The sequence below is a fragment of the Pogona vitticeps genome, chromosome 4 (genome assembly GCF_051106095.1).
Source record: "Pogona vitticeps strain Pit_001003342236 chromosome 4, PviZW2.1, whole genome shotgun sequence".
NCBI lineage: Eukaryota > Metazoa > Chordata > Lepidosauria > Squamata > Agamidae > Pogona > Pogona vitticeps.
In genome coordinates, this window is record NC_135786.1 from 221,821,673 (window position 1) to 221,849,069 (window position 27,397).

General features: G+C 42.3%; 1 long non-coding RNA gene across 1 annotated transcript; it reads left to right on the forward strand.

Moving 5' to 3' along the window:
- Positions 1-26,473, forward strand: LOC144588571 (uncharacterized). Its single transcript, XR_013544186.1, has 2 exons — positions 1-109; positions 26,024-26,473. It is a non-coding gene; the product is annotated as an uncharacterized LOC144588571 (long non-coding RNA).
- Positions 26,474-27,397: the final 924 nt, after the last annotated feature.

Sequence of the window (27,397 nt, forward strand, 5' to 3'; positions counted from 1 at the left end):
GGGAAGGGGCGATCGGCGCTGGTTTCGTTTCCCAAGGAAATGCCGGCGGCCGGGAATGATCACGAACGTGAGCAAACCCGAAAGACACGGGGAGAAGCGCATAGAGCAGGTTCTCTCATTCTTCTCTCTCAATTGGCTGACGAGGGGGGTTTGGGGGGGCAGGAAAAGAAGGCAAGCCTCCCGATGCAATGCTTTTGCTGAAGGTACCGAGAGCCTGCTGGGATCGCACCAGTGCGGGCGCCAACCGCAGGCACGCGCTCCTACACACCTTTCTCACGATCGCCTCCGTTCACACAACCATGTGTTGCTCCCGGAGTTGCGGGTTTCCGCCTCCAGACGACAGGCCGGCTGCTGGGATGTCTGCTTTCCCCCCCTCCCCCACCCGTGGGGGGAAACTAAAACCCCCTCCGTCTCCACGACCAGCCGCGCAGCCTGCCTAAACGAACTCGGTAAATAAAGTCACGCGTGTCTAACTGGGTCGCCCCCTCCCTCGCCGCCCCCTCCCCAAAAAAGGCTGCGGTTGCTCTCGGCGGCTCCTCCGGCTGCCGCCCCCCCCCCCCTTTCCCGGCCGCCTGTTCGCGTCCCTTCCGCGCGACCTTGTGGAAAGCGAGGTCTAAAGTTTACGGGAACATTGGCTTTAATTTGGCAAGTTGTCAACAAGGATGCAAATCGGAAACGCGCGCGCGGGGGGGGGGAAGGAAACAGGTCTTTCGCCAAAGCGAGGAAGCGCGAGCAGGGAGGGGGGGGGGGAAAGCAATCACGAACTTCCAAGAAGGAGTCTCGTCCCGCCCGAAAGGGTTAAGGGTGGGCAAAGGAAGAGCGCTTGCGCCATCTACCGCCCGGCCGAGGATCGCCCGCTCCTTTCTGAGCGAGCCATTGCGACCCCCGGCGGCGGTGGCGACGGCGTGGGGGGCGTGGGTGGGTGGCTGTTGGGGACACGGGTGTGTGACGGTTCCAACGAAACTAAAGACGTTCTCCCCTCTGTCGGATTATTCTGTGTGTTTTTTTTAACCCAATAAATCAGCTCGATTCCCTGGTTTGCTCACGAAGAAAGGCAGATAAATGAAATTATTTATTGGAGAGGTGGGGGGGGAATCCGCATTCGCACCGCTCCGAAAGCGCCTGGTCTGGACCCCTTTCTTCCCCCGCTTCGATTCGTGACACGAATGATCCCATTGATCCGGTTCCAGATCCATGGAAACTGTCTTTGTCAGAAAAGGGTGGTGGTGCGTGTATTGGGAGGGGGCGCGGAAAACGAGATCGTAAGGTGGTCTTCCTTGTTTGCTGATGGGGCTACTCGGGAGTCCGCTTCTGCGTAAGCGTGGTGGGCGCCGGTGCGCGCGCCGGCTCGAACCCTCCGTGTGTGGACGGCCTCTTTCGTAATGTGGCTGCGGTACGAAGACGAAGGGGGGGTGCTTCTGGTTTGATCGGCCCTTAATGGCGCGGAGATACACGTCCGCGGCGGATCTATTCCTCAAGTAAACGGGGCGAAGGCGTGTAGACGAGCGAGCTCACCTCTAACTATGCCTTCGTGCATGACCACAGCACAACCGGATGCGTCACAGGAATTCCTATGGTTGAGCCCTGTGTTATAAGCACCCCTGGAGCTGGATGTATGGCTTTCTTATTCCCGTCAAGAGACGGGGGTGGTGGTGGTGGAATAGGAATGGAAGATTTCCTATGGGGGAATTTCGCTGGATAATGTTTGGTCCCTGCTTCGCAAACCGATTTTCGCTAGATGACAATTTTGATAGCTCCCTGCGCGCTCGCAAAACAGGTGTTTTCAGGACCTAACCTTCGCAAGACAGCTATTTAAACGGCTGATCGGCGGTTCGCAAAGTGGGCTTTCCTATGGCTAATCTTCGCTAGACAACGACGATTCTTCCCCATTGGAACGCATTAAACAGGTTTCAATACATTCCAATGGGGAAATGCTTTTCGCTGGACAATGATTTCGCTAAACAGTGATTTCAGTGGAACGGATTATCATCGTCTAGCGAGGCACCACTGTACCTTGACTGGTCAGTTGGAACAATCTGTAGTTCTTCTTTTTCATTAGCTGGCCAAAGTATACTAGCTCTCTGCCTTTACGTGTAGTTTGTGATGCCTTGGCCTTACTTGATTTAGTGCTGCTTCTTCACTGGGCTAAGACATCTCTTGATCTAAGAAATTCTTAGCACCCTGGGTTAAATCCACATTTTAAATGCCTAATATATATATTTTTTCCAAACTAGTGCCTTGTTTCAAAGTACACAGTTGCATGCCATACAGTAGTAGAACCATCCAGTGAATCCCTTTACAGTGAGAAAAGAGGGGTAATAGATAGATAGATAGATAGATAGATAGATAGATAGATAGATAGATAGATAGATAGATAGATAGATAGATAGACAGACAGACAGACAGACAGACAGACAGACAGACAGACAGACAGACAGACAGACAGACAGACAGACAGTAGAACAGTACAATGTGCATTCTCAGGGTTCCTCCAAATGCAATCATTTCCCACTTCATGTTCTTTCTTTGCAGTGAAGTGCCATCCCTTGGTATGTATCCATGTTTGTCTTCAGCAAACTTGGACACACAGAAACCAACTCTAAGGGCTTTTGCACTCAAATCAAAGTTTAACCTGCATTTTTAATTTTTTTTTTAGGAACAATAAATGTAAGTTTTTCCTTTCACCCATCTGGCTGGATAGCTCAGTGAGTTAGGTATCTGGCTACGGAGCCAGACGATGGGAGCTCATCTCCCTACTGTGCAGTCCAGAAGAGCCAGCCTGTGTGGCCTTGGGCAAGCTGCTCAGTCCCAAGGCAACCCACAGAAGAAGGGAATGGTAAACCAGTTTTGAGCACTCTAATTGCCATATTAGAATCCCCTTGGAACATTATTATTATTGCTATTATCATTTCCTTTCACTTCACCATAAAGTCTGTTTACCATGTGATTGAAAGCCCCTAATTCACAGACATATGTCTGCCTTCGTAGCCTGCTGTACTATACTAATTGCTAGAAAGTCCCACAATTAATTGACTTGATTGAGTACTTTTTAAAGACCATACATTTTCAGCTGATTATATTTATCTGCTTATGAGATGTTGTTGTCCTCTTTTCCATTGGTGATCATATTGTAATTTGAATCAGCAAGTGCTTCTCTAAAGATGTATCTTAAATCTGAACAGAAAAACAATGTAAGAATTCACACCCCTCTCATACTCACCTTTCTATCTCAGTATAACTCTGTCATCATCAGACTTTCAAGGTTCACTGTAGCTTTTTCTTGCCAGTAGACGTTGCCGATAATACCGATATCCCTTTTGAATCAAGAGCATTCCTTTGTTTTAACCAGAAAGTCAATCCGTTTGCCATGTTAGGTTTAGTCAAAGATTTTTCCATGATCAATACAGTAATGCTTTAATGAAAAATCCAATGCAGTGAATCTGAATCTTTGGTTCTGTGGTTAAATCTTAAAGAAATATGGCAGAAATAATAATAATTAGTAACACTAATAACCACTACTCAAAAAGTGTAATTTTATGAGTCTCCGAAAATTGTAATACTGTTGTGTACATTTTGTTGCTATTATGACTGTAAAACACAAATATAGTAAATAAAAAATTTTAGTAATCTAATAGTTATTATTGCCAAGGCAAAAACAGAAGCAAAAATTAAAAAGTGTGTAATTCTATACTGATTTCGTGTCCCATCATTTGTACATAAACCATGTATTGAGAACAACTGCTGCAGTGCTCAGACACTATGGTAAGTCCCCCCTCCCCCAAGTATGAAATTAAAGGATATATGACAGCTTGCTATTAAAGGAATAGGAGCACAGCTGTGAAAGAGGCAGTGATTCTACTGCAGATCTGGTAGGTAAGCCCACTGGTTCTTAACCTTGGGTTACTCAGGAGTTTTGGACTGCAACTCCCAGAAGCCTTCACCACCAGCTGTCCTGACTGGGGCTTCTGGGAGTCGCAGTTCAAAAACACCTGAGTAACAAAGGTTAAGAACCACTGGGTAAGCCTACTAGAAAAGTGGAAAGTCCCCACTGCTCACCTAGAAAAGGAACCAAAACCTTCAATCCTTGTGAAATTACTGTATGCTGATCGCATAGTTCCACAAATGATATAAATAATGTAATTTTTTTCAGCAGAACCATTGTTCCGTCTCCATGCTCTATAGCAGAAAAAAGTGTGCGGACATTTAAAAGTTAGCCGTTCACAAACCGGAGGAAGAACATGGCTGTCCTGTCTCTTCTGTCTCTGAAGGAGTAAGAAAAGAAGTGAGAAAAGAAGACTGAGGGGTGATAGGATAGCACTTCTCAAATATTTGAAAGCCTGTCATATGGAGGAGGAGCAAGATCTGTTCTCGATCATCCCAGAGTGTAGGACACACAACAATGGGCTCAAGTTAAAGGAAGCCAGATTTCGGTTGAATATCAGGAAAAACTTCCTAACTGTTAGAGCAGTACGACAGTAGAACCAGTTACCTCAGAAGTTGGTGAGTGCTCCCACACTGGAGGCATTCAAGAAAAACTTAATCACCTGGCAGATATCCTTTGACTTGTATTCCTGAAGAGAGGAGGGGGTTGGACCTGATGGCCTTGTAGGTCCCTTCCAACTTTACTTTTCTATGATTCTATGACTATGAAAAGTTACTCTTTTGCTTTTTCAGTCCCAGGATGCCCTAGCCAGGATGTCCAGCAAACATGCTGGCTGGCAATTCTGAGAGCTGTTCAAAAAGGTAACTTTTTGATTATTAACTCCTTTGGAGAAAGTGAATCCCACTGGATTTAACAAGCGCAAGATGCAACCATGAAAGGTAGTTCAGAGAGAGATTTATTGAGATCAAGAACCTGTTCTAGGAAAGCTGTGTCCTCTGACTCTTCAGTTCTGCTTGCAAAAGGGCTCAAAGATGTACTTGCCTACATAAGCACCACCATTTAATTCTTCAGGTATCCCTACATCTACCACTGGAAAGATGCCAAAGGTAGAACAGTACAACTGCTCTCTGCTTTGGCTTCTAATCCTTTTTAAAAAGACTTTGAAGCTCTGGACATCTGGGGATTTCCAGAAAGTGATGTCTGTGGGGCTCAACCTTCTGGGGACAAGCATTTATCTCTGAAAACTACTCTGGGACTGAAAGGATAAAAGTAGCAATTTTATTTATTTCAGAGTGTTGGGAGAGTGAGAACAGACAAAAGAAAATATGTATTTATCCAGCATGCTATTAGTCTGTGGAACTCCTTGCCACAGGATGTGGTGATGACATCTGCCTTAGATGCCTTTAAAAAGGAATTGGACAAATTTCTGGAGGGAAGGTCCATTGCAGCTTACAAGCCATGATGGGAATCTGTAATCTATAATTTCCAGGACTGAAAGGAAGGCACCTCAAAATGCAAGATTTAGGGGAGGCATATCAGGAGATACTCCCAGAGGCATCTGGTGGGTCCACTGTGAGATACAGCAAGCTGGACTAGATGGGCCCCAGCAGGGTTCTTCTTATGTTCGTGAGTGGTAGTGAGCACAAGAGGGTCTCCTGCAGAACATCTTGATTGCTGTCATTATTGTTGTCAGCATTCAAGATGCCCTTTGCTATGTAAAGCTTGGCATCCTCTTTTCTGCTGATAATGTAGGCACAATATTACGCAGCAATCTCAGGCCATTCTCTGGCTGCTTAAATTATGGGTTTAGAAGAATTGGATAAATGTGTTGCTGTCATGGAAGGACAAAGGATGCTTGTGGAATTTTATTTTATTTTACTTTTTTGCTTTGGGTTACTGCAACACGTTGATTCACTAAACACAACAAGGTTTTTTTTGGGGGGGGGGTTAAATACATTTTGCGTTTGTTTTTTAATTTGAAGTTACAATATCTAATGGCAGAACATTCCAGAGAACATTGCTGTTTACTACGGACATCTGTTTAAACTATATTTGGCACTAATTATGGTCTGTAACTTCTTTCTACAAGAGTTGGCAGTAGGCTGGTATAGGCTATTTGCTTTTTGGCATGACCAGAGAGAGCTTATGTATCCCCAGGGCACAGGTCAAGGATGAAAGTAATTCAATCAACATGATTGAATACTCTGAAGAAGGTATTTTTTTTTCCAGGAGAGGGTCCAAATGGGAAATGGACAGCTACTTAAAAATATGACCTATCAAGGTAGTGATTAGGAAAGGATGCCAATGGGAAACAGGGAACTGTGATTAGTTCTCATGATGAATCTGCAGGTTTGATGCTGCAGACTTTTCCAGAGGTTTCCTGACCACCTGGGAGTTTGGTGGGTCAGCACGGATTCTGCCAAAGTGGTTTTGATGACTCACTACAAGGGACATACCCTCATCTCTGTAATGTAGGAAATAACAAATACGGTATATGATGAAGGATGTCTCGTGACTCTCCCTTGCTCTGACACTTCCCTTTGTTTGAACAAAAGCAAGGTGAAGCAGAGCTGTGATCTTCAAGACTGAGGGGTGACTATGGAAACATTGACAGAAGCAATGACATCAACAAGTGGTCCTTGTCAGTCCTCCTTGATCTGTCAGCCACCTTTGATAACATTGACCAAAGTATCCTCCTTCCACCCTTCTGCAGTGGATGCCATCCCATCCCTTGAGTGCTGCCTGGATGCCGTACTGGGGTGGATGAGGGATAACAGACTGAGGTTGAACCCGGAAAAAACAAAAAACCTGTGGGTGGGTGCCCCCAGTGTCAGTGAGTGCCTCCCTTTCTTTTTGAGGGGGCTATCTTTCCATGAAAGATGAGGTGCACAGCTTGGACATACTCTTGGAGCCAGCGCTGTCGATGGAACCTCAGATAGCGTCTGTGGTCCGCTCCACCTATTTCCATCTAAGGTGGATTGCTCAGCTGTGCCCCTACCTTGACACCAGATCCCTCACCATGCTGGTCCATGCAGTCTCGAGATTAGTCTACTGTAATGCCCTCTACATGAGGCTGCCCTTGGTGCTGTCACGGAGACTCCAGCAGGTCCAGAACTTGTCTGCCAGATTACTGAGTGGGGTGAGGAGACATCAACATATCTTCCCCCTCCCCTCGGCCGCCTTGCACTGGCTACTTGTCCATTTCTGTGCCAGCTTCAAGATGATGGTGTTGACATACAAGGCCCTAAACAGTTTGGGACCTTGTTATCTGGCAGAATGCCTCCTTCCAACTAGATATGCCCACCCTGTAAGATCTTCCCAGGCTGGGTGGCTGAGAGTTCTGACACTGAGAGAGGCTTGAAAAACAGCAACCAGCAGTCACCCTATGAAACTATGGAATGGTTTCCTGCCTGAAATTTGCCTGGCCCTTCACTGGATACTTTCAAGCGATCATTAAAAACATGGTTATTTAGATAGGCCTTCCTGGACTCTATGTATTCCTCCTGATACAATCGTGCTTTAACAACCAGATATTCAACCATCCGCCATGGTTTTATTATTTTATTCTAATGTTTGTATTAGTGTTATTTCCACTTTGTTCAAACTGCATTGATTATTTTTGTCTTATGGTTCCATTTTATTCTATTGCTTTGCTTTGTATTGTATTGTACTGTGTAAACTGCCCAGACAGGCCAGAGGATTGCAGATGGTTGCCAGATGGGTAGTATAGAAATTAAGCAAACAAACAAAAAATTAAAAGTGTTCTTGGTCAAAGTACTTTAGATTGAAGACTTGCAGCCTTAGAGTGTAATTAGATCAAGGCAAGTGGGGCTTTGACCCACAGCTGTGAAATTTGGAGGGTACAAAAAAATTCTGCTTGAAAACATGAACCCCTTTAACTGGTGTTTTGCTTCTGGAAGGGTGCAAGCCTCCACTTCTACCCAGTGTGCCCATACCATCTGCTCCTCTTCTTCAGGCAGAAACAAACGTAAAACAGGAGAGTTCAGCATCTCACCAGTGTGGCTATCACTAGCCCCCTGGTGTTCCTCTCCATTCCTCTTTCCTTTCCTTGAACGTGCAAATTTCACAGCACCTAAGTTTAAAACCACAGGACAATGAACAACTGGGTGCCAAAATTGTTTGTTGTGGTTTGGTATGGCCTAATAATTGTTTGCTCACTGGAATTTAAAATAGTTTATGTGTTATTTCACTCTCTGCTTTGCTTTTTATAGCCTGCATTGTCCTATCTATCTATCTATCTATCTATCTATCTATCTATCTATCTATCTATCTATCTATCTATCTATCTATCTATCTATCTATCTATCTATCTATCTATCTATCTATCTATCTATCTATCTATCTATCTATCTATCTATCTATTCATTTATTTAAGACGTTTTTATGTCAATTGACTTAGTGACATGTACTACATTATGTATTAGGGACATGGTAGTGCTGCAGGTTGAACTGCAGAAGCCTCTGTGCTGCAAGGTCAGAAGATGAGCAGTCGTAAGATCAAATCCACATGTCAGAGTGAGCTCCCTTTGTCTGTCCCAGCTCCTGCCAACCTAGCAGTTCGAAAGCAAGTAAAAATGTGAGTAGATAAATAATTACCACTTTGGTGAGGAAGTAATGGCATTCCGTGTCTAGTCGCGCTGGCCACATGACCACGGAAAATCTTCGGACAAATGCTGGCTCTATGGCTTGGAAACAGGGATGAGCACTGCCCCCTAGAGTCAGACACAGCTGGCCTAAATGTCAAGGGGAACCTTTACCTTTTACTACATTATGGCCCTTCTTGTACAGAAAGCGCTTCAAAACTCTTGCTGGAATCCTTGCTTCTTCATGTCCCACCGACCTGAAGCAATGCGAGGTTCCATTGGAGATTTCTTTTTCATTTACTTCAGCTTCCTGTCTGCTGTTTCCTTTTCTTCAGTTCTCATTCTTCTCTCAACTTGCCCCTCAGGTTTTTGTTTCTTAGAAAATAACCCATTCGTTTTAAATTCTTCCTTAAAGCAACTTGCTCTTCTAACCGCTCCGTTCCTCAGCTTGCCCTGTAATGTAATAGTGCAGTGCTTCCTGATGGAAATGGCCATGGGACGGTTTCAGCCAACAGAAGGCCAGCTCAAGATGTGCTATATTCAAATCTTCCTTCCCCTGCTCTGCCCAGCCTAGCAATACTGGAAATTACATATGAACATTGTGCCAGCATCAAAGTTTTATCTCTGGGTTGGAAGAGATTTGGATCTGGAGTAACGCCTCGTAACCCCTTCTCTATCCCACCCCTTTTGTGGTTCTTCTGCCAGTAGACACTAGGCAATAGAGAGTTCCCCCACCGTGAAAAGAATTAATATATTAAAAGATGGTCACCATTTATGGTTTTTCCCCCCTCTTTTGAGTGTAACCTTTGGGTTCCCAGCAAATGGTGCTTAATGCTGCTGAGATCATCTCAGCCCCACTTTGATAGAACCAGATGTGCAGTGTTCCAGCACATGTTCTCTCTCTCTCTCTCTCTCTCTCTCTCTCTCTCTCTCTGTGTGTGTGTGTGTGTGTGTGTGTATGTGTGTGTGTGTGTGTGTGTGTGTGTGTGTGTGTGTGTGTGTGAACTTCAATGAGAAAGGGCATTTCTATAACTTATTGAGAATTAAAAAGGGCCAAAGAGAAAGGACTATTGCTCGGTGATAAAGCATTTGCCAATTATGTAGAAAATCCAAGGTTCAGATCTCAGAACTCATAAGTACAACAAGGACAAATTCTTGCCTGAAATGCTGGCAAGCTACTGCCATCCAGAACTGACAGTACTGAGACTGATAGACCAAGGGTCTGACTTTCAGATTTGTCTCTGTTTTCTCGATTCGGAAGTTATCCTAAGCATACTTGCTAATAGGTTCATTAGAATACCTTCTTAGAAAGTATGCTTTGGAATAGGGCGAAAACTTGCCCAACAGTATTAGTTATCATTGCTGTTGTTATTTTTATGTATTATCTCCTGGATCACAAGCTGCTCCTGCTTCTCCAAGACTATGGCATCTATTTATTCTTGGCAAGACACACATGGCCTTTCCCAATTGATTCACTATTAATATTTTCCATTACCATAATTACCCATGTTTTTGCCACCTCCATCTGGGAATATTATGATGAACACTTTGCTATACCATCTATGAAAAAGTTTATTGGGAGAAGCTAGAAAGGAGGCACTCTGTGTTATCAAGCTTGGCTTCCCAAAGTGAATTGTGTAATTTATCCTTGATTTATATCACTGATGCAGTAGATGTACTTTGAGTAGATGGAAAAAAAGGTAAGAGCCTGCATATGGGATAACAAATGTTCCCTGGGATGTGATTCAGGGCTCCTAGGAGGAGATATGGATGTGCAAGGCATAATAGGTCTCCATTAAATGAGTTCAAAACAGGGGACAGAAAAGTTCCTTTTAAGGGTAGGAGAAACTACAGCTCCCAGAATCCTCCAACCAAGTAATATTTTTCTATATTTTTTGGGAAATATCACTGCTGTGGATCCTGGTGAGCCATTGCCAGCTGCAGGAGGTAATGTTGCGAGAGATATATCAGTGGTCTGACACAACGCAAGCAGCTTCATCAGCTTATGCTGGTGAAGCAGAGATCTGCAGGCTGTGTTGTACAGAGCTGCGAGCAGGGAACAAAATAAGCCTGGGGTATGCTTGTTTGGCCTTGTTGACTGCCATTGCACTTTCCCGACTTATGGCACCTAGAGGTTGCTTTGTTACATTGGTATGGCATCAAATTACACCATGCATAAGCTCCTTTCAGCTGTTTCTCCCAGGCAGTATTTCGGCTCTGGGAAAATTCTGCAAGGAGATAAACATTGGCATGATCTCTAGAAGTGCAAAGTATTAAGGAGAAAGTTCACTTGTAAAAATTCCTTTTGGTTTCCCTTTCACATGGTGATCTCTTAAAATGTCAAGTGTGAATGCAATAGCTGGGAAATGCTTGGAAAGACACCTGTTATGCCTGCTGTACTGTATTGTACAGGCTAACATTTTGTTGTGCAGCTCCACCTAAGCAATGGCAATGATGTGAGCAGCAGCAGTAGTAAAGTACCACTGATTAAAGACTTCCTACTTCAATTTCAGAGTGCACACAGCTCACATGAAACTAGACAAATTGAAAAAGGAAGTTTTTCATTAGCAGCGATCTGCTGATGCTTAATGATACTGTTCCCATTGCACAGAGAAACTCACCTGCAAAAATTCTGGCCACAGTAAGAATAGCTCTGCTTAATGCAGGACAGTGGGTAATTCCTAATGATGACAGTCATAAGGTCAGCACTTGTGATCTCTGGGTTATTCCTAATGACAGAAAAGAGCAGGGGAAAGAGAACATGTTTCTGTATAACATCAAATCATTAATTCATAGGGTCACTTAAGGTGATCACTTAATGTGACCCTATGAATGAGTGCTCCCCAAAGCCGTATCAACAATAGCCCTGCTCAGTTCTTTAAAACTCAAGGCCTTCTCTTCCTTTATTGAATCAATCCATCTCTCATGTGGTCTTCCTCTTTTCCTACTGTCTTCATCTTTTTCCCAACATTACTGTCTTTTCCCATGCTAGTAAGACAAGCCATGCTGCATATTTCTGCTATCATGCTTCTTCTAATGCTTACATCACATTCATAATCCATATTTTCTATTTATTTATGTTCCTCTGGGTTTTTGTTTTTTCATGTGTTCCTTCCTTCCTTTTTCTGCCTCTCTGTATGTGTGCATGTGAACATTTGCCTCCCAAAATGATCCATTTCATTTTTAATTTGTCTATCATTCAAACACTTGATGGCAAACAATGTACTGCTGAGTTCCAAGAACAGAAAACTATTAAAGCATGCTGTTGGAGAACACTGAGGCTCCCTAGGACTCCTTTACCCTCCATTAAGGGATTACAATGGATGAAGACCAACATTTGTAGCCGTAATGAAGAGAATAAAAGCCGGCAACAGCTGATTGCTCCATTGCTGATTCCTGCACTTGGTGAATGGGCTAAACATCAGAAGCTCAGAAAAGCCATAAAAATAATCAAGCAGTGATATTAGTTCATGGACTAATAATTGCATAAATAGAGCCTGGAACCAATAGGTTTTGGAACTATGACTCCCATAATCCTCCAGTCAGCATGAGCAGTAGGCCAACAAAGTAATTTTTTGGTTGTTGTGGGTTTTTCAGGCTCTTTGGCCGTGTTCTGAAGGTTGTTCGTCCTAACGTTTCACCAGTCTTTGTGGCCGACATATACAGAGGACAGCACTTTGTGCTCTGGTGTAGTTGGCTTGGGCGTGCCAACTCCTAAGGCAACTACACCAATTACTATCAAAGTAATTTTTGATAGCTCAGTGGTTTAAGGATCTGGCTGTAGAGCCAGAGGTAAGGAGTTCGAGTCCCCACTGTGTCTCCTTGACAGTGGCTGGACTCTATGATTGATAAGGTCCGTTCCAGCTCTTCAGGTCAAATAAGATTCTCTACCCAAAGCATCCCCAAAAGAAGGGAATGGTACATTGCTTCTAAATATCCTTTACCTAGAGAACCCCTAGAAAGTGTTAGCACCGGTCAGAAATCAGTTGACAGCATATGGTTATTATTATTGCCCTTATCATCAAGGGTACTTTGGGTAAGTCTGTTGTAAAGGTTCCAGATTAGATTTTATATGGCAAACTGTCCAAGATATAAATAATTTATAAACAGTATGGGAGGCAGATTGGTGCCAGAAGAGGAGAATATGAATAGGAATGGCTAAAGTGCACCCATCCAAAAGTTTAAATGAAAACAGAGCCTTAGCACCTAGAAATGCTTTTCAGGACTGCAAACAAAGCATCACAACTCTAGAGTGCACAGGGTAGATGGAAGTTCATTGGAAACATTTATTTATTTATTTATTTATTTATTTATTTACTTACTTACTTACTTACTTACTTACTTACTTACTTACATACTTACTTACTTACTTACTTACTTACTTACTTACTTACTTACTTACTTATATGCTGCCCACTCTACCCAAAGGTCTCTGGGTGGCTTACAACAATTAAAATACAATTAAAATAAATAAATAAAGATAAAACAATTAAAATACAATTAAAATAGATACTCTAAAAATTGCCATCAGGACCCACAGTTGATATAATTTCAATTCAAAGTCTTCTGGAACAGGAAGGTTTTGACCTGGCGCCGAAATGTCATCAGTGTCGGCGCGAGATGAATCTCAGTCGGGAGGGCATTCCATAGTCTGGGGGCAGCTGCCAAAAAGGCCCTTTGTCTACAAGCCATCCCTCCTACCTCCTTGCGGGACCTTGCAGGTAGAGAAACAAGACAGCTCTAACACGCTTGTAATTAACACAGATCAATTCCTAGAATATAAAAACAGATAAAAGTCAGCTGGCAGAAAGCAATAATGAATTGAAACAACTTGTGATGAAATTGAAGAAAGTGCAAAAGCAGGACTGCAGCTAGACCTTATGAAGACAAAAGTCATGACTACAAAGGAATTACACAACTTTAATGTTAACAACGAAGAGACTGAAATTGTTAAAGATCTTATATACCTTGGTTTAATAATTAGTCCAAAGAAATTGGAAGGTGACTGAGGAATTAGAAAAGATCATCAAATGTAAGTGTACTGGAGACAAAGGCCAAGATAATCCACACTAGACATGGGGACAAATAAAAAAAATGCAATATTAGTAAGAAATTGCTGATTCATTCAATATTCATCCCTTCATATTCATCAGTTCCAGAGACCCCGACAAATACAAAGGGACAAATATTTCCCCATTTTTATTCGTCCCCCATAGGAAGAGAGGTAAGGCTAGCCTTCCTACTATTCCTATGGCTTTCCCATTCTGCCTATGGGCCTGCTGATCAGATGATCGGTGGGCTGATAGGCAGCTACCCACCCCCACAGCCTATCCCCTGCCCCTTCCTGTCCCTACCTTAGCTGCTGCCACCATCCAGTACTGCTGTCAGCTGCCCGCTGCAGTGACCTCTGCAGCCACGGCCTGCAGTAAGGGACACTGGCTGTCTTTGCAAAGATTGTGGCTGCAGCTTCATTAAGGGAGGGAAGCTGCAGCTGCCATCTTTTCAAAGGGTAGTCTGGATTCCCTTAGCATGCTTTAGGGGAATCCAGGCTGCCCTTTGCAAAGATGGAAGCGGAGTGGTGGTGGGGAGGGGGATGGCAGCTTGGTGGGGGGCAGTGTGGCAATGGGGCGCAGCAGGGGGGTCAGGTTTTTGTTTAAAAAACCATGAATTGATGGATAAATTCATGCTTCGTTGGTTCTGGGGGGGGGAGTTTTGAGCTTTGTGCTTCGTCAGCTTTGACGGATCATGAAGCAGGACGACTCACCAAAATGGTGAGTCCTCCCCATCTCTAATCCATGCTCTTATATCCACAGTCACAACATATGGGTATGAAAGCTAGACAGCGAAGAAGACTGAAAGGGGAGAAAAGAGAGATTCATTTGCAGTATGGTGCTGGAGAACTATGCGGATACCCTGGACTGCCAAAAAACAAACAAACACATGACTCTGAGATCAAATCAATCCTGAGTTATCTTTAGAGGCAAAAATGATTAAACTGAGGCTGTCCTACTTTGAGCAGATCATGAGAAGCCAAGAGGAAGACCAAATATGAAAAGGAAGCCATAGGCTTGAGTTTACAAGTGCTGAGAAGAACTGCTGGGGAAAGAAAATTTTGGAGCTTGCTCCTTCATAGGGTCACCATAAGTCAGAGGCAACGTGAGAGCACATAACAACAACAACAACAACAACAACAACAACAACAACAACAACAACAACAACAACAACAACAACAACAACAACAACAACAACAACAACAGGTTAACATCTCAGAGAACACACTGCTTTGGTATTGGAAGGGAATATTTGGGGAATCCAGCCCTTTTGTATTTCTCTTAGTTGTTTCTTTTTCCTTTCCAAGCCTTCATTTGGTAGAGGGGAATATTCTACGAGTGTTAGGCAAAAACTCTGATCCAGGATTTTTCTCATCATGTTCGTGGAACAGTGGAACTGGAAGACATGGGATTTGGGCATGTGAAACAGGAAGGGAAGACATACTGCCATGGCCAAAAAAAATATTGGCACCCTTGCAATTCTGTCAGAAAATGCAACCCTTCTCTCAGAAAATGGTTCCAGTTGCAGATGTTTTGGTACTCACATGTTCATTTCTTTGCTTTGTGTTGGAACAACACACACACACACACACACAAAAAAAAAAAAAACAGAGAAGAAAAGTCAAATCTGATACAATCCTACACAGAAACCCAAAAATGACTGTACAAGTTAAGGGGTGATAATTAAAGAATGGATAGTACTTAACAGTTAAAACAATCTGATCTAAGTGCTCTCCTTGATACAGAAAGCATATCTGGGTTTGATCCATGCCTAGACAGGAGATCACTTGGGGTATGGTATGTGTATATAGATTACCTTGAGCACTGCAGGAAACGTGCAGAATATAATTTTTAATAAACGAGTAAAATTCCCCAGTCTTCAAAGAAGCCACCTAAAGCTACTAAACAGAGTCCCAGTGACAAAATAAGATCCTCCTCTTATAACCTTAAAAATCTCAGTACCATCTTCAGCTTTTTGAGGTCATCAATGACAATCTCTCCCCAACCTACTGCCTGAAAAAGCACCATCTAAGAAGGATTTTATGATACGAACTACTATTCTCTGGAATTGTTATGATCTACTGCGGGCTAAGAGTGTGAGATGATTTACAACGAGCAGCCTCTACGAATTTTGCTAGTACTAATAATTAATAATTAATTTCCTTTTTTAATGCTGTTGATCTGACCTCAGGCGTTGGAACTATAAAACATTGAACAGTACAATACTAAAAGGCAGAAAAATATGTTCCAGTAAATAATTGAAAGAGTGTTCCTAATACCTTTTGGAAAACTTTTCTTAAAACAAGAAAGAAACCCCGAATAAAGCGATTAATGCTATGGTTTTTAGAAGAATACATTCTCTTTTAGCATGTGTTTGTGCTACACAGTTTTAACACTCTGACACTGCATATTGTCACACTGTTCCATTCTATGGAACCCTGAGGTTTCCAGCGGGGGGAGCATTTTTGTGCGTGTGTGTGTGTTTCAGGGGAATATAGAGGTATCCAACCCTTATCGAGTTGTGATCTTTTTTTTATAATAGCCAAGTAACCTGTGACCCCTGCATTTGCATAAAAAGGCATTTTAAATTTGGTAAACCTATCACTTCTCATGAAGGAGACTCTTCTTTCTCCTTCCCCACCCCCAGCCTGTTCCTCATACATAGGCACACATTTTAATATCCCCCTCCGGAAGGTCAGGGAAGAAATTATTTAACAAGGTCTACAACACATATAAAGTGACCCATGACCCCTGCCCCCAGAAAACACTTTATGAGCCTTTTGGGGGTCTCGACCCCCAGCTTAAGAAACACTGCATTAGAGTTCCTTAGGAGAGACTTTTATATATTGCAAAAACAACAGATCCCAGGAGTCTGCAAGATGTACAGCACCCATGACAATTATCAAATTGTTGTAACTGTTTGCTGCAGCCAGACTTTCAAGCCACTATCTTCTTGGAAGTGACTGGAGTGCAATGCTCTACCTGTGGAGCTGTTGTGTGATCTCTAGGCTGCCATTGACTCAAGTAGCAATTGCCCTATTTATAAGAACAGGCTTCTGTTCACACAAGGAAATAGTAATGACTTGCTCCAAGAAAGCCATTCGCTCACATGGTGGACACATGCGAGCAGTAGGAAGTGAAAAGAGTCCACCCTCATAAAGAGCCATAGCCCCTGCTGGAAGATCAGAGTTTAATGTATAGCCAGTGACTATGAATCAATACATCCTAGAGATCTGCAAGTTTCAATTCATTGATTAGTGAATACATTGTCATCTCATTAAACTGGAATATTCTGAGTGTGGCGAGAGGCCCTACTGATTGCTTTCCTACTTTTTAAAACAGCCACTAAATCTGTATACAAACACACATCACTTTAACAATGCCCATCTTCCTCCCATCTTTATTTAACATCCTCATCGTTTTGACTTACTTGACACTTTATTGCTTCAATAACAAAGAAATAAGCATTGTGTATGGTGCCAGGAGCATGGGTGGATCACGGAATGGGATGGAGGTGCCTCACCCCAAAATTTCAGGGGGACACCCCTCTCATCTTGGTCGCAAACTGTTACTGGTCAGGAGGCTGTGTCAAATTAGAGCTATGAGCAGTCATGCTTGGGCATCTTGCCTATTGTTTTGCTTTTGTTATGATTGTCAGACTTGTAGCTGAAGTTCTGCATTTCAAGAGAAGTGTATAGTAAGCAATGTCAGCCCATTGACCTGCAATGGCCCATCCCACTATACCAATAAAAACATTACCTCAGAACTAACTGACAAATGGCTTGGGATTTAGTGGTCGTGATTTTGTAATCATTTTGGGGTTACTCCAATTAAGAAGATACCCAGGGTGGCGTAATAGTTAGAGTGACAAGTAGGACTCAGGAGACCTTGGTTTGATTCCCTGCTTAGTATGGAAGCTCACTGGGGTGGTGGTGGTGGAACTGGTAAAACCACTCCTACCTCACTTACCTTGTAAGCCCTAATAAGTTAGTTTTGACTTGAGACATAGCACAACAACTTGAGAGAGAATACCTGAGAGTTTAGAATTATGGTGGCATTTGTATATCATTCTTGTAATTTCACAACATTCTTACAAAGGCTAGTGCCTGTATTTATGAAAGAAAGGTGGGAAAAAAGCTTGGAACATTATTTTTAAAATGATCTCACTATGCTGCTCAATACTTTGAGGTTGTCAGATGACCCTTGCTTTCACATTTTTTTCTTCACAAAAGAAGTTCATTAAGTTGCATGGTAAGAACAGACTGACATATTTTTCTGTGTATAAGACGCCCCATGTATAAGAGGTCCCCCCGTTTTCTAATCTAAAATTAAGAAAAATAAGTGGGGCTTAACAAGGTATCCTGCAGGATTGCTTTGATCCCTACTTTCCCCTCCACTTCTTTTTGTTCTCTCCTCAGCTTACTTCCATGTATAAGACAACTCTCAGTTTTTAGTCTAAAGATTTTAATATCTAGAGTGGTCTTAACTGACCAGATAGGCAGGATATAAATAAAATAAATAAAATATATAAAAATAATATAGTCTTATACACGGAAAAATACGGTATATTGGTGTTACTAACATACAAGAAAGATAAAACTCATTCCTTCAAACCACAAATTCTAATATTTAGTCCAACAATACCTGCCAAAAACAAGAAGTAAGTAAGTAAGTAAGTAAGTAAGTAAGTAAGTAAGTAAGTAAGGAAGGAAGGAAGGAAGGAAGGAAGGAAGGAAGGAAGGAAGGAAGGAAGGAAGGAAGGAAGGAAGGAAGGAGGGAGGGAGGGAGGGAGGGAGGGAGGAAGGAAGACGGACGGACGGACAGACAGACAGACAGACAGACAGACAGACAGACAGACAGACAGACATGCTCCTTAAGATGAAGAATAAAATGATTGAAAATTGAAAAATTATTGTCCAGAATTTTGGATATAAAATGTCTTAAAATGCTCTTTTAAAGTACCATCAGAAAATAACTAGAAAGTGTTGCCTGCTACAGCAAGAGCGAAGTGTATAACTATTTGTTATATTGCTTTGAAACGTATCTTTCTTTTGCCCTCATTATCCCTCCAAAGTACCCAATTGCAGATACCTACATAATTCATAATAGCAATTTTCAAGCTCTGGTGTGTTTATTACTTGAATCTGCCTGGAAAACTGAGACTGCCTGGAAAGCTGTAGTCTTTCAGAACAGTTAGAGGCTCGCCAACACAGTACAAGCATTTTCTAAGCACCCTTGGAAAGCTAAAGGAATATGACTTCCACAGATATGTCTCCTTCCAACAAGGGTATGAGGAGCATTATTCATAGCATGGGGTGCAAATGAATGCCTAAAGTCAAGGAGGTTTTCTTTTAGTGACTCTCTATCTAGTTCTTTTTTTAAAGGGACTGATTTATTTTTACTGTTTTATAAATGTTCTTTTAGCACTGCTTTTATCTGTAAGTATTTTAATATGATGTTTAATTCTTTTTAATACTTTAATAATGAGTTGTGTTTAGATTTTATGATGTTCATTTTTTAAATACTGCCTGGATCCTTTTTAGGAGAAAAGCAAGGGAAAGTACAGTATTGTAAATAAATAAGTAAATAAATAAGATCTTCCCAAGACATCCTACCATAGGCATTCTGCTTATACGGCAGGGTAAAATGGACACATATTATTCCACTTTGCAGCCAAGGAATACAGGAACATTTTCTAGCACAGCCAAGCTGACATGTTCCCTATGAGGAAAGATTGAAAGAACTGGACATATTTAGCCTTGAGAAAAGAAGACTGAGGGGAAATGTGATAGCGCTGTTCAAATAATTGAGAGGTAGCCATACAGAGGAGGGGCAAGATGTGTTCTCGATCATCCCAAAGTGCAGGACATGCAGCAATGGGCTCAAGTTACAGGAAGCCAGATTTAAACTGAATATCAGGAAAAGCTTCTCAACTGTTAGAATAGTACAACAATGGAACCAATTACCTCAGGAGGTGGTGAGTGCTCTGACACTGGACTCAATCAAGAGAAAATTGGACAACCGTCTGTCAGATCTGCTTTGATTTGGATTCTTGCATTGAGCAGGGAGTTGGACTCAATAGGCCCCTTCCAACTGCATTTTTATGTGATTCTAAACTACTTCTTACCGTATTTGGATATACTATTTTGGAGATACAAATGATTCTATATTTCATTCTCACTTGCACTCCCCCTCCCAATTTGCACTCAGTGCAAAAGCCTTCCCACACCATGTATCAAATGAGAGAAGGAAAACTGAGGGAAGATTTGCACTGTCCAAAACCTATACAGAGGAACTTGGACTTCAGACCTAGAAGTTCTTTGGTGCTCCAGCTTCTACTCCCACAAGAAAGCCTTCCTCTGTTTTGTCTTTTTTCAAGTAATCTGATCACATTATTGAAGTTCTTCCTTGACTCAAACCAGAAATATATTAATGCAAAAGGAATGTTAAAAGCTAATCAGGGTGAGATGGACATGCCCCTCACTTCCTTGATGGGTCAGACACCCACTGTTATTCCTCTACATTGCAAGGCAGATAATAAAACATTTAAGAAAAGCTGAGAAATAAGGTGCAGTTCTCTTAAACTACAGACTCTTGACACTTTGCTTCGAGCATGGGAAAACCCTTCTTCCTCCTGCCTTTTCTTTGTTAAATTGGCATCTGTACCTCTCAGTTGTTTTCCTTTTGCGAAGTATAACTTCCCACTAGTTCTCCAGCTAGTTCATCCTCCTCATCTAAGTGCAAGCTGTAACCTATCCTGTGCGCACTTCTACAGCAGATCGTGGGTAGAAGCATATGCATTTGCATAGATATGTGAACAACGGTGTGGTAACACTGGAAACACAAGGGGTTGTGCTGATTCTCTGCTTGCAAAACATGGTCTTTGATCTTGAGCTCCCCCTCTCTGCACAACGTCCCTGTGTGTTATATAATCCATCAAAGTCTGAGTGCATGGGGATACATGGAATTGCATATCTCAAGGACTCAAACAGTACGCAACACAGTTGTGTGCACTGGAGGAAAATAGTTTGAGCTTCTGGGTTGCTTGCCAAGTCATCGCTATCACCAACACCACCATCATCTAAGAACTGCAGAAGTGGAAGGTAGCCTATAGATCAGTGGTCCTCAACCTTGGGCCTCAGATGTTCTTGGAGGTGGTGGTGAAGGCTTCTGGGAGTTGTAGTCCAAGAACATCTGGAGGCCCAAGGTTGGGGACCACTGCTATAGATCATTGATTGCACCCCTGTCAAGGAGGAACAGTGGGAAATCAAACTCCCAACCTCTGTCTCTGCAGCCAGATACCTGAACGACTGAGCTATCTAGCAGTTCTCCACTCCTTCCTTATTGGAATGTAACATTTGACTGATTTTTTGCTAGATTGAAAAACATACATTGCTATACAGCATGATTTGTTCCATCCAGTCCTGCTTTAGTCCACACTGGGGGCTGAAGTTGTTTGAACAAAGTTAGTAAACTCAAGAGCACCTGATTCAGCGTTACAACTACTATCACTGCTACTAATTAACAGTAGTTGTACTGCTGGATTATTCACGTGCTCCTGAGTTTGTTAAGTTTGTTCAGACAACTACAGACCCCAGTGTGTATATTGCTGTATATTGTCTTTGGACTGATATATCAGAAGTGTCCAGGGAACTGGATTAGGTATGAGAAACGAACAATTACAAATTAATCAATAGAGATGGTTGGTTTACAGGATTGTTATTACTACCACAATGTCTCCCTTGTCGACTAGGATGTTTTTGAGTCTGCCTTTTGAATCTCAGACATAGTATTTCTCAATACATGACACCAAGCAACCTCAATAAGCACAAAACGTATGGAGCTCTAGTGTCAATTTTTTTTTAACAAATGAAGATCATAGAATAGTTCTCTTGAATCTGTTTCTTTGGAGCAGAAAGAGGTAGGCAGGGTAGGGTTACAGCTGAAAACAATGCAGCTGACCAACAACAGCTGCATTTTTTGTGAAACAGCCTAAATGAATGAAAGGGGATTCTGCATCACTGAGATTAATCTCACTGTGTTTTTTTAACATGATAATTATGCTTTAATGTTATAATCAAGTACTGTATTACATTTATAGCATCAAATTATACCGAGTCACTTCAGAAAATCTAGTGTGGTGCAGTTGATAAACTGAGGGAGTAGGTGTCCAGAGCCCTGAATTCAAATCCTCACTTGGCCATGGAAACTGATGGGGTGGAACTGGTAAAACCATTCCTTAAATATCTGACTTACCTTGAAAGCCCAATTAGGGTCACCATACATTGGTTGCAACTTCGGTGGTACCTAACATACACAGGAGCCACTTTGAGTCTCGGAAACAAGATGGCATATTAGACAGACAGAGTTGTCCTTGCTTGCTGCTGAAATGATGTTTAACTGGCTTGTATAATGAAAATACAGAAAGAATTATGAAACCTTGAAACTGATTTCAGCTTTCATGGATTGCATTCCCAGTTCCTCAGGACTATAGGGCAAAATATAAGGCAACAGGATAAAGAGCACATGGTAGAAGGGTGGAGTATAAATCCAAGAAATAAATAAAATTGGAGTTTTATGTTGGGGTAAATTAACTGTATTGCTGACAATGGAAAAAGGGCAGGATGAAAAAGTAACATACATGGTATTCCATAATTGTGATCCTCTTCCTTATGTAAAACTGAATATTACTGAAACAGCCTCCTTAAATTTTTGCTGGTTATTAAATATATTTCTGCTGTTAATTTTGCACAGAAAAAACCCTGAAAACATCAAGTGAAAAGCCCTTTAACAATAGCCAGAAAAACGTCTGGTTTCAGCCTAGTTTCTGTCACTACAGATTTTTATAACCATTAGAAGAATGTGATGAAAAGAGGCTTCATTCCTGACTTCCATTGTTCAATGGTTAACTGCCTGTATTTGCTCTGCTTTTCTGCCTTTTTAAAGAAAAGATTTCCGCTTGTGAGAAAGCAATCTTAGGAGTGACATCCTAATGGCCCCTAGCAATAACGATGTCAGACAGACAGAAAATGACATGCAAACATGTTTTTCCCCTAAATGATAAATCAAGCTTCATTCTTATAGAGTTAATCTCAAAAATACTGCAGACAAAAACAGCTAAAAACATGCTTGAAGCCCAGATTTGGAGAATGCCTATCCCACAATCCACTGATTTAACTCTCTGCTGCTCCTATGTGTTAGCTTCGAGACATGAAGGAAAGACAGCTACTTTATATGCTTTGGCATCTAAATGTTAAGTCAGTGGCTAGTTTGTCAGTCTCCACCATAGAAGAAATACATGACAAGCAGCATGACCAGCTCTTTGACCGTGTTCTGAAGGTTGTTCTTTCTCACGTTTCGCCAATCTCTGTGGCCAGCATCTTCAGAGGACTGGAGTAGGAACTCTGTCCATGCTCTGTTGCTGTTTCTTGGATAGTTGAGTATTTACAGCTGTGGGAACAGCTTTTGTCCTATTCAGGAGATAGGGTGATCAGCGTGTTTTCATTGTGGATGTACTGTTGTGATAAGTAGGAGAGATTATCTGTCACTGTGGTTGATGGGTGTCTTTAGCTGGTCTCTTTTGTGCAATGATCCCAGTTCCTTGTGGCTGGGTAGAGTTCGTTGACCTTCTGCAGGTTGTATATTTCAGTGTTGGAAGCCAGGCGTTCAGTTTCAGACTTTCCTCTTTTTTGTTGAAGCTACGTTGATGTTTCAATGGCTTCCCTGTGCAGTCTAACATAATGATTGCTGGTGTTGTCCAGTACTTCTGTGTTTTGAAATAGAATTTCATGTCTAGCTTGTTTTAAGGCATGTTCAGCTACTGCTAATGTTTTCAGTTGTTTTAATCTTTTTGCAGCCTCATATGCTGCCTCTAGTAGGTGTGGCTCAGAGAGACCTTTCTGGGCTGGGGCGATGGTCAGTCTTTCTAACAGTAACCAATTATTCCCTCCAGTCTTTGATTCAAGGAGAGTCCCACCTCTCTGCTTGGTTTCCCACCCTCTGTTGTCTGCTGGTAGCTATTAGTCTGTTGAGCTCTGTTGCTGAAAAGAAGGCTTGTCAGTTTGCTGTTTGATTTGTTCTGCTGCAAGTAATGAAACCTTTAAATCTTTCTACTACTCATGTTTCAGAGTAAGTGGCTGTTGAGGAGAAAAGTGGGTGGGCTCTGGGAAACTTGACACTATTCAGAAGTGCAGCTAGAGGTATTTAAGCAAATTTGGTGGTGGTGCTGTGGGTTAAACCACAGAAACCTCTGTGCTGCAGAGTCAGAAGACCAGCAGTCGTAAGATCGAATCCACGCGGCGGAGTGAGCTCCCGTCGCTTTGTCCCAGCTCCTGCCAACCTAGCAGTTCGAAAGCATGTAAATGCGAGTAGATAAATAGGTACCACCTTGGTGGGAAGGTAATGGCATTCCGTGTCTAGTCATGCTGGCCACGTGACCACGGAAACTGTCTTTGGACAAACGCTGGCTCTATGGCTTGGAAACGGGGATGAGCACCGCGCCCTAGAGTCAGACACGACTGGACTAAATGTCAGGGGGAACCTTTACCTTTACCTAAAAACTATGCAGCATGCACATATTCTGTCCTTTATGGAAACTGTCACAGAGGAGCCACTTCTTGTTTATATATTTCCTGGCTCTAGGATACATGGCTCTAGATAGCTAACATCTTCAGCTCTCCTCTGCCCTGTCAACAGCTTTCATAGAATGGTAGAATCATAAGTTCATAGAGTTGGAGAGCTGCAGGTGATCCCAAGGGTCACTGAACTTCCTGCCAAAGCAGGAAATCCACAGCTAAAGCATCCCCAGTTGGTGACTATTTAACCTCTATTTAAAAACTTCAATTGAAGGAGAGTCTCTTGCCTTTCAAGGCAGTCCATTCCACCGCTGAACAGTTCTTACTGTCAAGAACAGTATGTTTGGGGTGAATGTTGAGAATGTTACTACATCTCTGTAGGAAGTGTTATTATATTTCAAGGCAGAGACAACTTGTATCTATGGACATCTTAAGTTGCTAGCCACTGTCTGACATGAACGGTAGACAGAGTGGGCTGTCAATCAGATATGGTGATTTCATTCCCTTTCAAGAAAAGAAAAGTGAATTACATAGCTGGAGCAGATGCTGTTTTGTAATTTAAATGGGTAAATGAGAGCTATTTAAAAACAGGCTCTCTTATCACTGAGGGGGGAAACAACATATCTAATTTCTAAAGAATTTAGTATTTTAACCATCAAGAACTATGTCACCCTGCTTATAAACATGACAATTTTATTACAGAGATAACTTGCCTGTTTTAAGACAAGAGTTGGCTATCTCTCATGGGATCACACGCCACAACTGGAAATGAAGGTGGAAGCTTTAACAGCAGGGATGCCCACCAGCTCCTGGACCCACTTAAAAAGGGGCACAAAGATGGCTGCCTTATCTGTCCAGTGGCCTTTTGAAGACCTTCCAAGCCAATGTTCCTCTGGGTCCAGATCAGTATGTTTGCAGGTCCAGATTTCTGGAAAAAGCCCATTCCTGCAAATGGGGAAATACCAGCCATAAGGCTGGGGGAGACGTTGCAGCTGCAGCAGGCCCCATGTTTACAGACAAGACAGACAAGCTTCTTTGTAAGGCCGGCAGCAGCTTGCAGGCTTGGGCACACTGTGTAATTTGCCCCATTCTTTTTTTCTTCTTCTCTAATGGTTAGAAGAAAGCCCTGAGTGAAGAACTTTACCATGGGAATGGGCACAGTCCTCTTTGATGCCCTCTTAAAAGGGCAATGTAAGGAGATTGTTCTTTCTTCACACCACCTGGCATTCCACCTCATTCTCTTTCTTTCTCCTGTTTTCTGCCATCCATCAGCATAGCAAGTAGGGGTTTTTTTGTAGAAAAAAAGAAACCTCCTGGTATAGCTCTGTGATCAAGGACCTTGGTTGACTACAGAAACATGTCTCTATAGTAGACATGTTTGTAGACCTTTGGTCTAGATCACTGGTTCTTAACCTTGGGTTACTCAGGAGTTTTGGACTGCAACTCCCAGAAGCCTTCACCACCAGCTGTCCTGACTGGGGTTTCTGGGAGTTGCAGTTCAAAAGCATCCGAGTAACAAAAGTTAAGAACCACTGGTCTAGATGAGCGGGGTATAAATATAATAAATTAAATAAATAAAATATATTACCTTTCAGGAGGTCAAGCATGAAAAGTCCATTTCCAAGGTGAAGATGACACTCTCCACTGGCTTCAGCTCAGTATCTTCTTTAGCTTCTGTGTCCTTCCTCACCTGCTTATGTCTTCTTCATTTTAAACATTTTTACCCTACAGATGCTTCGTCTAATATGCTTCACCATGGTGTCCATGGGACACATTTGTCTGAGGACAATGCATATCCCTATTTACTAGGTGTGCCCCAAAATTGGCAATGATGACGATGTATAATTTCACAACTATTACTAGCTTGCAGCTTTTCCTCTGTGCACTCACATTTTGGTTTGGTCTTTTTAGATGGAATCCAGAGAAGGAGGATGAAATAACTGGAAGCAGTGAAGGTGACCCACCTTGTTCGGATCCTCAGTTGCCTTAGGAAGAACCTTCCTTACAGTGAAGTGACCAAGGCTCCATTTCCTAGCACTCAGTGTTCTTGGGACGCTGGTTTGTATGTGCCACTCTGGGGTGACTGAATGAGAATTTATATTTCTTTTTGTTGATTTGGAATTGCAGTGCAAGGAATGGCAGAACAATATTCAGTCACCACCACAATGAGGAGGTCGGCATCAAGCATGCTGCAGTTTCTATCGAACTTGGGAGACTTGATGGGGATAAAACGACAAGGATGAGTGATATGGGGGGCGAAGCTGAAAGTATGTGAGAAGTGGAAGAGGTTAAGCACATTCTTCTAGTACACCACGATGTTTAGGAGCTCAGTTGTCCAACCTGATATTCTGTGAAGGTCTCTCTGTGTGTATTGTAGATGAGAGGAGATGCATCTGCATTTTGTGATGGCACAATACCATATCTCATGGGTTGATAACCAGGTCTTTTGGATAATAACTGCTATAAGTGCCAGTCAGTATGGTAAAGTATTATGGGAATTTAGTCTAAAACATTTGATACACTTATCACTGTAACACATTTGCATGGATGAAAGATGATTTTTAAAACAATTTTATTTTGCTCCCAGAGATCATCTAAGATGAATGCTATCCATAACAATGAACAGAGAACTTTGCTCAGTTTTGTGTGTTTTTGTGTGTGTGTGTGTGTGTGTGTGTGTGTGTGTGTGTGTGTGTGTGTGTGTGTGTGTGTGTGTGTGTGTGTGCGCGCGCGTGTGCATACATGTGTTTTTCTATCTGCATTTTCCTGTAGGCTGTCTGGATATTATGAAACGGAAGGTGAAATGTGTGGTTCAGGGACTTGTATAATGGGATACACAAATTGAAAAGGTGGAGAAGTTGTGTGCAATTAAAACCACTCCAATTTAGGAGTGGCAGGTGCAGAACATCATTGACATGAATCCTTGATCCTTGACTTTGGGGGACAGTTCATCTTCTCTAACCTCCGTCACCAGAGTTACACAAGTAGATGCTGCTGAGCTCTTAAAACAAACAAACAAACTTCAGGCTGTGCTACAATTCTTTCTATTTTTTGATGGGGCAGCAGCTGGAATTTAAAGGAATCATATGAGTGAACTGCAAACAGAGCCTACCCAGGGGAAATTTGCCCGCTAGGCTCAACTGACGGTTAGAAATCTTCTTCCTGACTCAGAGAGAACTAAGAGAAGAACAGATCTACTCTCTAAATATTGATACCTTAAAAAAACTGTTAGTTGGTGAGTTATAAATAAGAATGAGTAGAAAGCCATAAGGAGACTCCTAGGCA